The sequence below is a fragment of the Glycine soja genome, chromosome 4, assembly GCF_004193775.1.
Source record: "Glycine soja cultivar W05 chromosome 4, ASM419377v2, whole genome shotgun sequence".
In the NCBI taxonomy this organism is placed as follows: Eukaryota; Viridiplantae; Streptophyta; class Magnoliopsida; order Fabales; family Fabaceae; genus Glycine; species Glycine soja.
The window spans coordinates 12,251,565-12,270,220 of record NC_041005.1 but is presented as its reverse complement, the minus strand read 5'-3'; the positions used below and the strand labels follow the sequence as shown (position 1 = coordinate 12,270,220).

At 34.9% G+C, this 18,656-nt stretch overlaps 2 pseudogenes; one reads left to right on the top strand and one right to left on the bottom strand.

The window, feature by feature from the left end:
* Nucleotides 1-241: 241 nt before the first annotated feature.
* On the bottom strand, nt 242-1,152 carry LOC114409363 (annotated as a pseudogene).
* Nucleotides 1,153-3,567: 2,415 nt separating this feature from the next.
* LOC114410558 lies at nt 3,568-18,466 on the top strand (annotated as a pseudogene).
* Nucleotides 18,467-18,656: the final 190 nt, after the last annotated feature.

Below are 18,656 nucleotides of genomic sequence, written 5' to 3'. Positions count from 1 at the left end.
AATTTTTGAATATGTGGGCGTTTGCCCACATAAGAAAAGCGACCTAAACCCCAAAATCAATTAAAAAAATGTGAACTTAAAACATGAAAAGAATATTGAAACAAATTAAATTTCGTAAAAAAAATTCAATTCTCAAAATGTTACACACACACACACACATATATATATATATATATATATATATATATATATATATATATATATATATATATATATTAAGTTTATAGTGAGTGTTACAATCTTGACAGAGTCGAAAATGGATCCAAATATGAAAATATTGGTGCACATAGACTTTTTTCTCTAATTAAGTTATTATTATTGAATGATAAGAGGGAATCTTGAAGCACGTAGAAGACTGCTTAGTAAAACAAAATCATTGAATGAAAAAGACGAGTTCAAAGTATGGACCTGATTGTTGCGGTTCAGCGATGAGTGGTCCGACGTAGTAAACAACAGGTGCTTCGTTCGCGTCTGGAAAGCACGCGCCATCCGCGACGGCGCTAACCGCCACAGGCTCGAGCTCTTCAAACGCGTTCACTATGATCCCACGCGCCTTTGGAAGGCGCGTGCGGAACTGTAACATGTCCCAGTACGCAGGGTCCTCCCTCTCCAAAATATGGGTTGCAGCATGTTCACCGCCTTCAGCGACGCGTTTCCCGTCACGCGCAGTTCCACCGCGACCATATCCTTAAACGACATGTTGGTTTCCTCGTGAAGTTTCGGAAAGTACGAGTGTAGTGCGAGAACCGCCGCACCGGAAGTGAAGAAGTAAAAGACTGGGATTCCCAACGAAGAAGCTGCTTCCATCGCCGTGGTGCAGAAGAGGTCGATCACGAAGGCTTTTATGGTGGTGGTGGATTTAGAGATTTGGGTGAGGGTGGTGGCTACGTTGGAAGTGTTTCGTTTGATAAAGTCGAAGCCGTTCGCAGCGAAGCTCACGGTGGTTGAGGTGATGGTTGGGGTGATATGAGGGAGGTGGTTGAAGGAGATGGAAGGATTGGAGGTGGAGATGCGGTGGTTGTAGGCGTCGACTGAAGGGTGGTCGTGGAAGCTAGTGGTAAAGAGGATTGTGATTGAATAACTATGTGTTTCGAGAAGCTTGGCCAGCTCAACCATGGGAACAGTGTGGCCCGTGCCGAGTACTCTACCATTGAGTTAGCAACCCTAATCCAATTTAGAAAATAACCTGGATGTATATATCCAATGGCAATAAAAATAATAAAATTAAAAGATTGAATTGTCTAATAAAATATCAAGACATTAAAAAAAATAGAAAAATTCAAAATGTTGAAGGCATCATGACTTGACATCATTCTCATCTTCCTCGGTGTTTAGGGTTTCAAACTAAATGTTGAAAACTAAATATGAGAGTTGTGCTCGCTGGGGGACTTAACTCAATACCTTATGGCACGAGCTGACGACAACCATGCACCACCTACCACCTGTCTCCGTATTCCCGGAGGCACCCCCTCTTTCAAGAGGATTCGTGACATGTGAAGTCCTGACAATTCCTCATTATCTTGTTCATCCACAACAAAATCTTTTCTTTTTTGCAATGGTAAAGAAAACATGTTTTTTTGAAATAATTGTTTTGAATATCGAACGCGATCGCGTTGCGATTTTGTCGCATTTATTAACATCGTGATAAATTATAGACAAATCTAATTGATGCATGCACTTTCAATTTAGGATGTCTTGCGTTCACAAACAATTAAAAATCTTGATGTTGTGATTCAAATCACTATCGCAGGTTATTTTCTAAAATATTGCTTAAGTTCATTGAACAAATAGATGTAATTTCTTATAAATTCTTATTACTTGTATTTGATTTCCTGTGAATGAACTTGATGAAGTTAATATATGATGTGGTACGTCATAAATTTCCTATCTTCCTATAATATAATCTTCAAGTTTCGCGTGGAACCTCCAAAAAAAACCCTGATTTTGGTTGACTATTGGTTGGGCGATGCATCTTGCTAGTTGCTTGCTTTTGTTAATGTGGCTTTAAATATGTATAGGCATGATGGTGGTGCACTATAAAATTATGGAGAAATTATAATTATATAATCTTTGACTATTATGATTTTTACATGCTAATTAATGTTCATATAATATAGCACGCGGTTTGCCTTTCAAAAACTTATATAGTTGAATATTAATATTAATTTTTTCAATTTAATGATTGTACTTTTATCATAAAAACTTTTAGAATTTGGTGGTTATGCAATGATAGTATAAAGTAGTTTTATGTTATCAATAAATTGAAATCTTTATTAGTATAACTTTTAAGATGATTATTACAAAGTTAACACATTTATAATATATAATATACAAGAATGTATGATTGGATGTTGTATAAAATTGTTAGCGGATAAACTATTTTCTTAACCTTTTATACTATAAACTAATATAAAAAAAATTATCATTAGTATCACTTTTAATCTAGTGATTACAAAAGTCAACGAGCTTTTCATATAAAGTGTTATTTAATTAGATGATTGTGTAAAATTATTTTACATTATTAATGCATAACTTAATTTTTTCTAAATCTTTTAAGACAAATGCTAATTAGTGACTAAAGATACTAGCTAAAGAAGTAAAAGTGAAAAATTTATTATTGAGATACGTAAAAATGTGTTCTCCGATGGGAAGTTAGGGCCTTGGATTTGTCAAGGTTAATCCGAAAGCCAAGAGGTTGTACAAATTTGAGCAAGAGGGTTAGACATAAAATGCACTTTCATTGGCTCGCTTTGGAGAAAGAAAAAAAAGAGGCGGAAATCGTTGGCGAAGAAAATGAGTAATATAGATGGGGCTTCCCTTTGGATACGAAAAGGTGCCCAAACTCACTCATCCCGATATCTATATATTATCTATAAAAGAGAACCCTCTGGAAATTCCTAAAATACCCCTACCTAAGATTGTGACAACTGTTCATTTCCTTGGTTTTTTGGTCTTTTAGCCCTTTCATTTTCCACTCTTTTGCTTCTTACAGGTGTCTGATTTTGCAAATTGTGGCTTTTACACGTGTTTGATTTTACAGATTGTGCATGTGTTGGCCTTTGCTTCTTTACGTGGTTTCTTGCATTTCATTTCAGTGTGATGCTTCAGTTTGCGGTTTTTGCTTTTCATTTTTCCATATACAAACCAGGTTTGGGTTCTCTTTGGTGCTGTTTTGATGTATGTTTTCTTACATTGGATGTTAGCTTATGGTTTTTTGGCTTTTCTTTTCTTACATGCATATTACCTTTTCGGTTTTTGGCTTTTGTTTCGGTGCTGTTTTCATGTTTGTTTTGTTACATGCATGTTATTTTTTCATTTTGCTCTGTTGGATGATGTTTGGTTTGCATGTTTGCTTATCGTGTTTGTCTGTCCGTGCTACCTCTGTTGTTCTATTTTGGTGCTGTTTTCATGTGTGTTTTCTTACATGTATGTTAGCTTCTCATTTTTCTGTGTCGAATGAGGTTTTGGATTTTTTCTTAGCTTATCGTGTTTCTCTTTTCATGGTGGTTTTGTTGTTAACTTCTTCCTTGCAAGGTTATCGGCATTGTTGCATTTTTTCGCAGTATTATGGCACGTTCTCTAGACAAGATAAAGAGCATCGATGGCTTAAAAGAAACTCTTAAACTTAGTGTGAGGATCAGTGATCTATGGTTTATTGGCACGCTTAACAAATCTGAGCAAGCTAAGATGGTGTTTGTGGACTCCGATGTATGCTTCAATTTTGTGTTTTTTTTTTGTAGATTTATTACTTATTGTTCAGGCCATTGTGTTGTAACTTTAATGCAATCCAGGGTGATGAGATCCACGTTGTTTGTAAACAAGACCAACTGAAGTAAAAAAAGATGGACTTGAAAGAAAATTGTACTTATGTCATGCACAATTTTAAAGTGCTAAAAAACAATGGTCAGTACAGAGTTTGTGATCACCAATTTAAATTGGTGTTTATTGGGGTTACTGTTGTAAGGGAGTGTGTTCTAGAGGACATCCCTTTTAGAAAATACAGGTTTGCTAGATTTGCGGATGTTTTGGCTGGCCAGTTTGAACCTGGGCTATTGGTTGGTATGTTAACTTATATTTTTGCAATTGCGTTTATTTTGAAAGTTATACTCATTTTGGAATAAAATAACATTCCTTGATTTTCCTACTTGCTTTAGATGTTATTGGTGTTGTGGAGGAGGTTGTCTTTGGCCAAGTTTCAGGAAAAGGTAGAAGGGTAGTCTTTAAACTAAAGGACTTGAGGTAAAGTTCGATACTTGGTAACAATTGGTGTCATATGCTTTGTCAAGTTGTGGCTATGATTACATTATTATTAACTGATTGTCTCATAACTATTTGTTTCTGATAGCCAGCAATTACTATCTTGCACTTTGTGGGATGATTATTGCTTGCAATTTTTAAAGTTCTTAGATGATTATGAAGGTGATGGTCCAATTACAGTTCTATTGACCCATGGTAGAATAAAGGAAGCTCAGGGTATATCCTTATCTTGAATTTATTGGTTCCTCTGTTTATGATATTGCATGTTATGGTTCTATTTTTTAAATGATTTAGGATCTTATCCCCCATCAGTCAGCAATTTTTTCAAGGTTTCAAAGTTAATTATTAACCAACCGGTGATGGAGATTCAAGAATTCAATGAATGGTATTTTTTGTATGTGTTATGTAATATATGTTGATCATTTTTTGTCTTATTTTTGTTGTTGATTCTATATTTGTAGGCTTGCAGAGTTGGGCATTGAGGCCCGGTCAGGTTTTAAATCCCATGGTGAAGGGAGTACACAACTTTCAGGTTCTATCCAATTATCATCAAAGGAATCATTCTTTGGAAAGGCTGAGGCAAAGACTATTGATGACATTAACACCATCTCTGAAGTAATCATCTTATATAGATTTTAATTCTTTACCCCGCACTATCTAAAGTTTTTTCACCATTTGATATGTATGTTGTTTCACACAGGAAATTGTTTGTGTAACTGTTGGCACAATTACTAGGATTGTTCTGGACAATCATTCATGGTGTTATACAGTTTGCATTTAGTGCCATAAAAAAAAGTGATGCAGAGATGGTGCCCTTCACATGTGCATGCGGCAAATACAATAAGGAAGTTGTGCTTAGGTCATTGTGATCTTTTAAAATGTTGTGTATTCTTCATACCTTCATCATTTTTTCACTATTGGTGCATATGGTAGCAGGTATAGGCTTGAGGTGATGATCAACCAGGAGATGAAAGCACAAAATTCCTGCTTTGGGACCGTGAATGCAGTGAATTAATTGGTCAATTAGCTTATGCAATTAATAAGCTTAAAATTGAAGTGTGTTTTTGCATTCAAGAGTAACTCTTTATGTTTGATATGTTATTTTTTGTTTGTGTGATACAATTATTCTCTTTGCACAAGGATGGTGATGTTGATTTGAATGCTTCACCCCAAGCACTTGATAAGTTGTTGGGTTATGAACTTGCTTTCAAGATAAAGGTGCAACCCAAGTTCAGGAATTTTGCTGTTTTGAAGTGTTCAACTGACTCAAGCTTAATAAATGTTGTGATGGATATGCTAGCTGATGCTGAGGTACTGTTCAATGCAAGTTATTTGACATTAACTATTGTGAAAACTATGTATTCTATTCATACTTATTTGTTTTCCATGGGTTGTGTTATCTTCAATGTATGTCTTATTCAGACATCTTCAAAAATGAATATCCCAGTTTCTGATTCCAATCATTCTGCCCAACATGAATCTGTGAGTTTTGATTACTGCTCTCATTTTTTAATATGATCTTTCTTGCAACTCTTGCATTTTGACACTTCATGGCTTTCAACTTAGCATTCAACTTATTCATTTCTATTTGTTTTATCCAGCAATCCCTGTCTGTGACAGCAGACCATGATCCACTGCTTGGACTCCCCTTGACGCCTACAAAGCGGCAGGCATTTCAAGATTGTGATGATGAAGCAAGGACCTCTCAAATTTCGCCTGCACAGCTTTCATCCAACAAATTAAAAAAAAAAAACATGGCGCAATTTAGTGCATTTGGTTGCTTGCAAGTTGTGCTAAACAATTTTTTTTGCCCTGCTATTTGTATATTGTAAATTGGCTCCTACCTTTAATTCTGTTGTGGTGGTGTTCCTTTAGAACTTTGATCACAACTTTTGTTTAAATTTGAATCTTATTTTGTATCCAAGTATTCTGGGATTTTAGTTCTGTGGTTTATCCGATGTCACCTTAACTATTGCACTATATTTTAAAATCCTTATTTGTTCAATTGTTAAAATAAATATCGACAAAGCATGGTTATATTAATGGTTATAAAGACATGTTTCAAGAAACTCGACAAATTCTCAAAGTTGATACAATACCTATGCAAATGTTATGAATTCAAATATATCGTGAGAGATAGAACAAGTAAGATTTGGAAATACAAATCACAAATTGCTAGACAGAAAGTTCAGAAAACATGTTCTTCACAATCATGATAACTTAAATTTCAATCAAAGTTTTAGAGGGCCATTAAAGCATCTGATTTTAAGGTGTACATCCTTAATTGTCTCAGCACAAAGTATTCACAGGAAACAAATTAAAATGTTAGAAATAATTACCACGAAATATCGATTACTAGGACAGCTAAACCAGCATTCATATCTAATTAATTTTCTAACAGCAGAATATACACACCAAGACAAAAGTATCAGCTTTCGAGTCTTGAGAAACATGATCTTGGATCATCAATGATATGTAATTAACTATTTCTTTATTATCAATCATCGTTTAGCATCATTTGTTATTTTAGATGGCCTTTTTGGCTTGATTTTACTTTGACAAATGCAGAATCGGATATTTTATAAATTTACTCCATCTTTCATCATATCTCTCAATATGATGTACAATAAATAAGACAAGTAAAAAAAAATTCTCTTTAGGTTGACATCCTACTTCTGTCATGCATAACATTTTCCATATCACATTTCTTATCGATGGCGCCAAAGCATAGGTATAACAATGGCTATAAATGCATGTCTAATCATTTTAGTGCATTTAATTAGCTGTCAACATTCATAATTTTAGTATTTTTCCTTATGCTTGCTGTTTCTAACTTACTTTTCAAGTTTTAATGTGGCCGTCAAAACCATGGCTATAATCATGGCTATACATGCATGTCTAATCATTTTTATCAAAGTATGATCCATTTAACCAGATGTCAACATTGATCATTTTAGTCAACAAGTCAAGTTATGTCTTGGTCCGAGTGGAAATAGCATTTCTTTTCTGCATGTCCATGGACTTTTGCAATTTTAATTTACCATGTATTGTAACATTCCAACAAGAAATCACTAAAAAATTTATAACTCAGTCAAGATTAACAACAAGCATCAAGAACATTGATAACCATGAGCATGCAAATCATAGTGATACAGCACAAGCCAGGATAAAGAAAAAAGGTATCAAGCAGCACAAAGTTAATGATCAGGCTCAGAATATTGATTGTAAGCTTTCAAAATATTATCTTCCAAATTACAGTTAATAATTGTAATTAGTTTATTGATTTAATAATACAATATCCACATTTTTTTTCACACAAAGACAAGCAAGTTGTAAGGTGCATTCAATATTATGGGAATCATTCCACATTAAATAAATTCCACTAAACTTAGATTTAATTCACTTTTTTAGTTAATATTCGTGATTCATCAGAGGATGAGAGTTCTGAATCAACACAAGGTACCAATCAAAATCTACTTTATCAATTTAATTTTCAACATTATAATGCTATAATATGATCTAAATGCAATTTTCATAGGCTCTGCTTCAGTTTCTTCACCTGAAAATCAAAACTATATGTCCTCAGCTAATGAGCCTGCAATTAATAGAGAAGGTAACAATTAATATTCATAAACACTATGTTATTAGCTTAGCCTCGAATACCTTGCACTGTACAGAACTGCTTTTGTTTATCATGTTCCAATTTACATGTTTTCCTAAAACATTTTCAATAACCAACCTCATTTTGCCATATGTCATTAAACAATTTCAGGGTATTCTGATCTTAGTGACCAACTCATGCAGTGTAGCCACTGTAATGCAAATATGTGGTATGATGACAGAGTCTCAAAAGATAAAAGAACTACAAATCCAAGATTCCATTTATGTTGTGGAAGTGGCAAAGTTGAACTTCCATTGTTACAAAATCCACCTAAATATCTCTGCCAACTTTTGTATGATCATGGTACATCTGATAGTAAAAATTACCAACAGAACATAAGGACATATAACATGATGTTTGTCTTTACTTCTGCTGGTATTAAGTTTGACAAATCAATTAATCATTCAAGAGGACCTCTTACAATAAGAATTCAAGGTCAACCATGTCATAAAATAGGTAGCATGTTACCAATGTCCGGGAAAGAACCAAAATTTGCACAATTGTATATCTTTGACACAGAAAATGAAGTGCAGAATAGGATTAATGCAATAAGGTAGTTAGTCTTTCATTGTTATTATTATAAATGCACAACATCGATCAACAATGTTACATTTAAACAGAATTCAATTGTTTATTCTGCATTGCTAATCTTGCAATCATCATATATATAATTGTTTGCTTTGCTCAGTAGTCCACATAATCATATTCAAGAGCACATTATTTCACAACTTAGTGAGATGCTGGATGAATACAACGTGCATGCAAAAACTTTCAGGATGGCGAGAGATAGATTGCAAGATGCACAAGTGGATAATATCAAGTTGAAATTGATTGCTAATCGTGAAAAAGATGGTCGTACATATAATGTACCTACTGTTCCTAAAGTTGTAGCACTAATAGTAGGCGATTTTGATGCAAATTCAAAAAGAGATATTATTATTGAAACTCAGCATGGATAACTACAAAGGATCCATGAATTACATTCTAGCTATCTAGCTCTACAATACCCCCTCTTATTTCTTTACGGGGAAGATGGATATAGACCTGATATCCTACATAGCAGTCGATCAGATGGTAAGAAAAGGAAAAGAAATCGTCTTACAATGAGGGAGTGGTTTTCTTACAGGCTACAATGCAAATCAAATGAGTCAAAAACTTTGTTGAATTCTAGGAGACTATTCCAACAATTTGTTGTTGAGGGGTATACTATGGTTGAATCAAAAAGGCTTTCTTACGTCAGAAACAACGAAAAAAAACTTTGAGTTGACAAGTTTTGTAGCTTACAACAGTCATTGGATGATGGAAGCACGGAAGACCTAAATAAAGGTAAAAGAGTCATTTTGCCATCAACTTTTGTTGGCAGTCCCCGTTATATGGATCAACTTTATTTTGATGGTATGGCCATATGTAGCCATGTGGGCTTCCCAAATCTGTTTATTACTTTAACCTGCAATCCAAACTGGCCTGAAATCCATAGATTGCTGAATTCATTGAATCTGAAAGCAACAGATAGACCAGACATAATCTTCAGAGTCTTCAAACTAAAGTATGAACAAATGTTTATGGACCTGACAAAGAATCACATGCTAGGGAAAGTTATTGCATGTAAGTTGATTCTAAGTTTGGTGAATTTATATTATGTGTGACATTGTTATTTTACACTGTCAATATTAACCACACAACCATATCTAATAATTTTAATTGTTGTCTATTAACAGACTTACTAATAAATTGCAAATATGTATACAATAGAATTTCAAAAACGAGGGCTGCCTTATGTCCATTTGTTGTTTTTTTACATCCTGATAACAAATACCCATCCTCGGATGAAATTGATCAAATTATATCAGCTGAGATACCTTCACAGCAAGATGATCCAGAACTGTATTCATTAGTAAAAAACCATATGGTTCATGGCCCATGTGGAACTCTGAATCCTGGATCTCCATGCATGAAAGAAGGCAAGTGCAGTCGTTTCTATCCTAAAATGTTCCAGCCGCATACTGTTTTAGATGCTGATGGTTTTCCAATCTATCGTAGAAGAAACAATGGTCACTCAATTGAGAAAAATGGTGTTATAATTGATAACAGGTATATTGTACCTTACTGATGCAAGCTCCATTGGAGCTTGTAGGCCTAGGATCTTCTTCATCAATGGATTCCTTTGCTTCTTGGAAGATGAATGGCAGCGGAATGGAGAAAGGGAAAGAGAGAGGAGACGCCACTTCAAGGAGAAGATGAGTCTAGAAGAAGCTCACCACCATAGGAGGCCATGGATAAGAGCTTGGAGGAAGAAGGAGATGAATGAAGGGAGAGGGAGAGAAGAGCACGAAATTTTGTGCTCTAAATGAGCTTTGAAATCTGAAGTTTAATATTCAAATCATCAAAGTTCCAAAAAAATGCACACACATGACCTCTATTTATAGCCTAAGTGTCACACAAAATTGGAGGGAAATTCAAATTTCACTTGAATTTGAAATTGAATTTGTGGAGCCAAACTTTGGAGCCAAAATTTCACTAATTATGATTAGTGAATTTTAGTTATGGTTCAGCCCACTAATCCAAGATCAATTCCAAGATTCTCCACTAAGTGTGCTTAGGTGTCATGAGGCATGAAAAGCATGAAGGACATGCACAAAGTGTGACTATATGATGTGGCAATGGGGTGTAGTAAGCAAATGCTCACCTCCCCCTCTAAAATTTAATTGGATTGGGCTTCTACCAATTCAATTAAATTTATTTCCAACCACACACATCAAATATCCACTTAGTGCATGTGAAATTACAAAACTACCCCTAATACAAAAACTAGTCTAGGTGCCCTAAAATACAAGGGCTGAAAAATCCTATATTTCTAGGGTACCCTACCTACATTATGGAGCCCTAAATACAAGGCCCAAAAATAATGAAACCTTAATCTAATATTTACAAAGATAAGCGGGCTCGTACTTAGCCCATGGGCCCGAAATCTACCCTAAGGCTCATAAGAACCCTAGGGCCTTCTCTTGCATCTCTGGCCCAATCTACTTGGAGTTTTTCTATCCAATGCCCTTGCGGAGTAGGATTGCATCATTCCCTCCCCCTTGAAAAGGATTTGACCTCAAATCCTGAGGTTCTTGATACTCTGGGCTCCTTCCCTTAACACCTGTAAAAAGAACAAAAACATATGTATTAGTGGTGTTTAGTATGTTGAAGTAAGGTAAGGTCTGAAAACTCATTTCCTGGGCATCTTCCCATGAAGGAACATGGTTCCTCACCAACTCAATGAGTGGTGCTACAAGTATAGAAAAATATGGGGCAAACCTTTTGTAAAAGTTTGTTAAGTCTTGGAAGCCCCAAATTTTTCTTACACTTGGTGGAGCGGGCCACTCAGGAATGACCTTTATTCTCTTAGGGTTCATGGGAACCCTTTGATCACAATTTAAGAAATTAAGAAAAGTAAAGCAATAGAACATACCTTTTTCTGTATTTTCATGTTGATTATTCCTACCAAAAAGTATGACAAACCTAAGGTGTCCCATATGAGTGCCTAAGTTTGTATTGAAACTAAAAATAAGAACAAACCTACCTAATGAGTCCCTATGTACACAAATCATGAAGATGTTGGGTGCATGAGTAATTTTACAAAAGAGTGTTGCACCACCCAAAGCATTCATCACACCACCTATTTTAGGGATTTGGTGCCTAATAATACCTATTTTGGGCACCAACAAAGCACAAGGATTTAATCTCTTGCGAACCAAACCCTCATCCAACAACTCCTTTACTTGAGGAATAAACTCAAGCCTAAGAGATGTGGCAATGCTAACAAGTGTCTTTTTACAAAGGAGAAAATGTGGAGGTTGTCTAAGAAGGGAAATTTCTTTAATATTTGTCTTTATTTCAAAATGTCTTTCCTTCTTAGCTAACCTCTTGGAGGAGACACTTACCTCCTTACACTCCTCCTTAACCATTAAAGGTTGTCCTTCTTCTTGGGGGTAGATCTCTTCACTAGATTCTTCCCCTTTTGCTTCTTCACTTTTACTAGAGGAAGGTGAAGTAGTAGCCTCATCTTGGCTACTATAAATGTCTTGGCCCCTCATAATCATGGTTTTCTTGGTGGGGCATTGAGAAGTAATGTGTCCTCTTCCAAGACATTTAAAGCACTTCATGGAGCTAGTCTTCTCTTGCATACTAGCCTTAAGGGGTTGCTTTTCTATTGTCTTCCCCTTATCATCTTTGGGCTTAGAAGGTCTCACCCCTAAGATTCCTTGACCTTGGTCTTTCTTTGGATAAGAGTGAGAGCCATAAGATTTTGAAGTAGACTTCCTTTTAAGTTGTTGCTTTACCCTTATTTCCCAATCTAAATTGGCCTCTACATTGTCCTTCCCATGGAAGTATGGGAGTTTAATGTTAACCTCTTGAGGCTTTCTTTCATTTTCTCTCCTATGGTGGTGAGGTCTAAGATGTGACCTATGCCTTCCTTCATAATAGTCACGAAGTTCTTCACTTAGGCTCTTGCAAGAGTTATGACTACTATAGGAGACATGTTTTTCTCTTTTTATTTCTTTCATTATTTTTCTTCTTTCTTCCTCTCTTATTTTCTTTCTTTCATCTTGACTTATTTCTTCCACTCTTTTTTTACCTTTTTCTTTTCTCTCTTGTTTTTCTTTCCACAACTTAAGGGATCTCAACTCATCTAATATCTTATACAAGGGGTCCTTAGGAGTAGAACCCTCACCATTAACACTAGATGAAGAATGAAGACTCATGTTGGTTCCTAAGTTATGGTTCTTTCTTGTTGGGGGTTTGAAAACAAAAGGTAAAATAAACTATGGTTGAAACTAGCCAAAATAAACACTAAAAGAGGTGTGAAAGATAAGGTAAAAACTAATTAGTAAAAGGCAAGCTATCTAGGCAGTTTGACAATGGAGGGTAAAGGAAATAAGCTATGAAAATAAGCAAGAAATTAAAGTGCAAGAAATGCAAACTAGGCGGATCCTAAGAGTGTTTGGATGACCTCATTTAAGGTTCCCAACAAAACACTCACTATCCTAAGGGGAAATTGCCTAAAATTATTACACACAAATGGAAGTAGGGTGACCTAGCGGAGGCTCCCAACTTACTTCCAATGAAAGGCCTTTTTGTTACAAAATTTGAAAGCAAAGCAAATTGCCAATTACAAAATTACAAAGAAAAAAGTCCTCAATTGTGGTGGCTATTCTCTCTTTAGTGTTTCACTCAATTTGGAGTGCTTCTTAGTCCAATAGCTCTTAAGGTGGTTGGCCCCTTGCTTCTTGACTCAAATTCTTCAAGATATGGCACCAATCCTCCTTTCCAATTCCCTATATGGCAACTCACAAGCAAGGAAACAAAGAGACAAGCAATAACCAAAGACAAAAAAAAAATGAAATGAAAGCTAAACCAATAGAGTTTTAACAAGACAAATTTCCAAGGATTATTCAACAATTAAAGCAATGAAAAGCACAAAAAGCAAGCTAGGACTCAAAGAGAAACCTAGAATGGCTCTAGAGTAGAGTAGAAAAACTCTAAAAAAAAAAGACTCAAGAAACCTCTAGTTTTGGCACTTGTTTTCACAATAATGTTCAATTGAAATTTCAGAACTAGGATTAGTATAAAATATGCACCAATTATAGAACAAATTTTGAGCCAAAACAACAAGCACACTTTCCTTTCACTTTTCTTTTTTTTCCTGGACACTGATTTTTCTGCCAACTTGTGAGATTTTTATTATTTTTTTCTTTAATCCAAATCGCTTGATTCTTTTTTCATAATTTTGGTCCAGATGTCTAGAAAATTCAGTAAAAGTTTCAGCTGAAAAAACGTAGTGACCAATTCCCAGTAATTTATACAAGTTCGTATGTTCAAGCTGCCAGCACCAGCGATTTCAACCTAGAAATCAAGAGTAGTGTTTATGTTGCTTAAGGCTTGGATAGTTACAATTTGTGTTTGCTTATGCTCAATTATCTTGAATAACACAATTAAAGAGAGCTTAAGACTTATTTTGATTCACAAATCCAGCCACAACTCAGCACCACAACTCAACTTCATCATAGGCATCATGTAGGAAACTTAGAAAGCAAAAAAAAAAAAGTTCAAGAACAAGACTACTTCTAGGAATTGATTTAGAACATGTTATGAACTAAATAACATGCATGAATTAGACTCAAAATTCAAAAGATAGGCTAAGAATGACAAGAATACATGAACAAATGTATCTAGAATTCAATCAACAAAATAAAATTCAACACAAACTTAGAACATAATGTGACAATTACTATGACTAAACATGACTCTAAGACAACATGGATTAAGTGATTTACACTTAGATTTTTGTGTTTTTTTTTCTAATCAATATTTTGGAACAAAATTTAGATCTAAAGGTTCAGCACAAGAATATTATGAATGAAAATTGATAGAACCTAAAATCAACACAAAAACAAGATTCAAGAGTAGATCTACAAATTTTGAACCATAGAAATGCAAGAACAAGTGTAGATCTAAGATTTAATCGGTTTTTTTTTTTTTTAATCTACTATAAACAGCACCAAACCACAAGACAATGGAGGATATACATGGAGAATAAGATGAAGAACAAGGAATTAAAGAGAATTCACCGAACAAAAAGATAGAGGAAGCAAAAGAACATCACCTAGATGAAGATGCTCTTGATACCACATGATGCAAGCTCCATTGGAGCTTGTAGGCCTAGGATCTTCTTCATCAATGGATTCCTTTGCTTCTTGGAAGATGAATGGCAGCGGAATGGAGAAAGGGAAAGAGAGAGGAGACGCCACTTCAAGGAGAAGATGAGTCTAGAAGAAGCTCACCACCATAGGAGGCCATGGATAAGAGCTTGGAGGAAGAAGGAGATGAATGAAGGGAGAGGGAGAGAAGAGCACGAAATTTTGTGCTCTAAATGAGCTTTGAAATCTGAAGTTTAATATTCAAATCATCAAAGTTCCAAAAAAATGCACACACATGACCTCTATTTATAGCCTAAGTGTCACACAAAATTGGAGGGAAATTCAAATTTCACTTGAATTTGAAATTGAATTTGTGGAGCCAAACTTTGGAGCCAAAATTTAACTAATTATGATTAGTGAATTTTAGTTATGGTTCAGCCCACTAATCCAAGATCAATTCCAAGATTCTCCACTAAGTGTGCTTAGGTGTCATGAGGCATGAAAAGCATGAAGGACATGCACAAAGTGTGACTATATGATGTGGCAATGGGGTGTAGTAAGCAAATGCTCACCTCCCCCTCTAAAATTTAATTGGATTGGGCTTCTACCAATTCAATTAAATTTATTTCCAACCACACACATCAAATATCCACTTAGTGCATGTGAAATTACAAAACTACCCCTAATACAAAAACTAGTCTAGGTGCCCTAAAATACAAGGGCTGAAAAATCCTATATTTCTAGGGTACCCTACCTACATTATGGAGCCCTAAATACAAGGCCCAAAAATAATGAAACCTTAATCTAATATTTACAAAGATAAGCGGGCTCGTACTTAGCCCATGGGCCCGAAATCTACCCTAAGGCTCATAAGAACCCTAGGGCCTTCTCTTGCATCTCTGGCCCAATCTACTTGGAGTTTTTCTATCCAATGCCCTTGCGGAGTAGGATTGCATCACTTACCATCCAAGATTGCTCAGAAAATACCAAGCACATATCAATATTGAATGGTGTAACCAAAGCACTTCTATCAAATATTTATTTAAGTACATCAACAAGGGATATGATAGAGTAACTACTGTTTTGATTCATGAAGATAATGATCAAACTCAGAATGGTGGCATTCATAATGATGAGATCAAAGAATATCTAGATTGCAGGTACTATTAAAACTTGATCTCTAATTTATCTGACCATTATTGTTATAACAACTACATCTATCTTCTTGATAGATACATATGTCCCCGTGAATCTACTAGGAGAATCTTTGGGTTTCCAATACATGGCAGAAAATCTGCTGTTGAAAGATTACACTTCCATCTTCCAGGCCAACATATTGTTCTCTATGAAGACCATGATGATATTGATGATGTATTGTCTAAGCCAAGTATCTCTGATTCAAAGTTTATTTCATGGATGAACACCAACCAAAATTTTGTTGAAGGAAGAAATCTTACTTATGCATAATTTGTTTCTAAGTTTGTATACAATCAGAAGAAAAGATGTTGGCACCTTAGGAAGAAAGGCTACACCATTGGCAGATTACTATGGGTCCCATCAATTACAGGGGAATTATTTTATTTGAGAATGATGCTTATTGTTTGTAAAGGACCTACCTCATTTGAGGATTTAAGAACAGTTGATAATGTTCAGTATCCTACATATAAAGAAGCATGTTTTTCTATGGGATTTTTGCAAGATGATAAAGAATTCATTGAGGCAATCAAAGAAGCAAAAGACTGGGGTTCAACACATTATATAAGAAAGCTATTTGTGTTGTTACTTTTAACTACAACAATGAGCAAACTTGAACAAGTTTGGGACCAAACTTGGCATTGGATGGCTAATGACATTGTCTATAATTATAAAAAATCATCAACAAGTCCAGGTTAGTGCTAATTTCCCATGACACAAATCAATATTGATACGACACATAATTTGACTTTTTTCCCTGTTGTGTATTAGCATTACAGCTTGATGATAGAACTCTTCAAAATCTGGTCTTGCTTGAAATTGAAGAACTGCTGCAAGCAAATCAAAGATCGCTTAGAGACTATCCTTCAATGCCATATCCAGAGGATGTGAATTGTCCAGCCTATCTAGACAATAGCCTTATATTAGCTGAACTGAATTACAACAATCAAGAACTTAGATCAGAGTTTGAACATGTATTTTCTCACATGACAGGTACATTAACTACAGAGCAATTTACCCATCTGAAAATTATTATGTCCATTTCCTTCTTAGCATTTCTCATCTATAAATTAGTATTTCAACTTGATTCATTTTTGTTTAAATCTAACACTACATATCGATAATTCCAGATGAACAAGCATCAATTTACAACCAGATTGTTGAAGCTGTTAATAAAGATAAAGGTGATATGTTTTTTCTCTGTGGATATGGAGGTACAGGAAAAACATACATTTGGAAAACACTTGCAAGTTCACTAAGAGCTGACAATAAAATTGTAATTATGGTAGCCTCTAGCGGCATAGCTTCTCTATTATTGCCTAGAGGTAAAACTGCACATTCAAAATTCCAGTTTCAATTTTTGAAGACTCAACTTGCAATATCCATCAAGGAACTCAATTAGCTGAACTATTAAATCAGACAAGTCTGATCATTTGGGATGAAGCACCCATGGCTCACAAATTCTGTTTTGAGGCACTTAATCACAGTCTTAGAGATATCATCAAACACAACTCAATGGAAAATAAAATCTTTGGAGGTAAAGTCATGGTCTTTGGTGGAGATTTCCGGCAGATCCTACCAGTCATTCCAAGAGGCAGCCGCTCTGATATTGTTAACGCAACAATTAATTCCTCTTATCTATGGGATCATTGTCAGATCTTGAGACTGACAAAAAACATGCGCTTACAAAACAACATGCAAGCAACAAATCAAGAAGAAACTGCGGCTTTTGCACAATGGATTATAGATATTGGTGATGGTATTATTGGAGATGAAAATGATGGCTATGCTACTATTGAAATTCCACAGGAACTATTAATCACAGAATATAATGATCCTATTCATAGTATAATTAGCTCTACATTCCCAGATCTATCTCATCATCACAATGATCGTGAATACTTCCAAACCAGAGCAATATTAGCTTCTACAAATGAAACAGTACAACAAGTTAATGATTATATGCTTACAATGATACCAAGTGATCATATACTAAATTATCTTATTCTGTTTTTCATCTTTTAGTCAACTTTCCTGGATTTTACATTTTTGGTTGATGAATTTGCTTTTTTATGTCTAAAATATTGATAGGTGAACAAATGGAATATCTAAGCTCTGATTCAGTTGACAAATCCGAAACCATTGAAAGTTGTCATTTCCGCTCACTCACAAATGAATTTCTTAATTTATTGACAACATCTGGCTTACCCAATCACTGTCTCAAACTCAAGATTGGAACACCTATAATGCTATTAAGGAACTTAGACCAAACTCAAGGGTTGTGTAACGGTACTAGGTTAATTATCACAAGACTAGCAAAACATGTTATTGCAGCTGACATAATTTCTGGGACAAATATCGGAGATCATGTTTATATCCCACGAATGTCTATGTCACCTTCACAATCACCATGGCCTTTTAAGCTATTGAGGAGACAATTTCCAATAATGCTTTCTTATGCAATGACAATTAATAAATCCCAAGGACAATCCCTATCTTCAGTTGGACTTTACTTGCCAAAACCAGTTTTTTCGCATGGCCAATTATATGTTGCATTATCAAGGGTCAAGTCAAAGAAAAGACTTCGAATTTTAATACATGATCAGAACAAAAAAAAATGACTTCAACCACCAATGTGGTTTTCAAAGAGGTCTTTACAAATATTTAAAGGTAAATCCAATTTATTTACGATTGCAAATTTAATTCTAACCACAACTGTATTTGCTTCTTACTCATATGATCTCTGATATACAATTAAAACATCATCAAATGAGCCAATCTATAATTCATCAACTTCAAAAAACCAGTCTTCCGTTATGGAGTGCATTTTCTTATTTTCTACATTTTAAATTTTCATC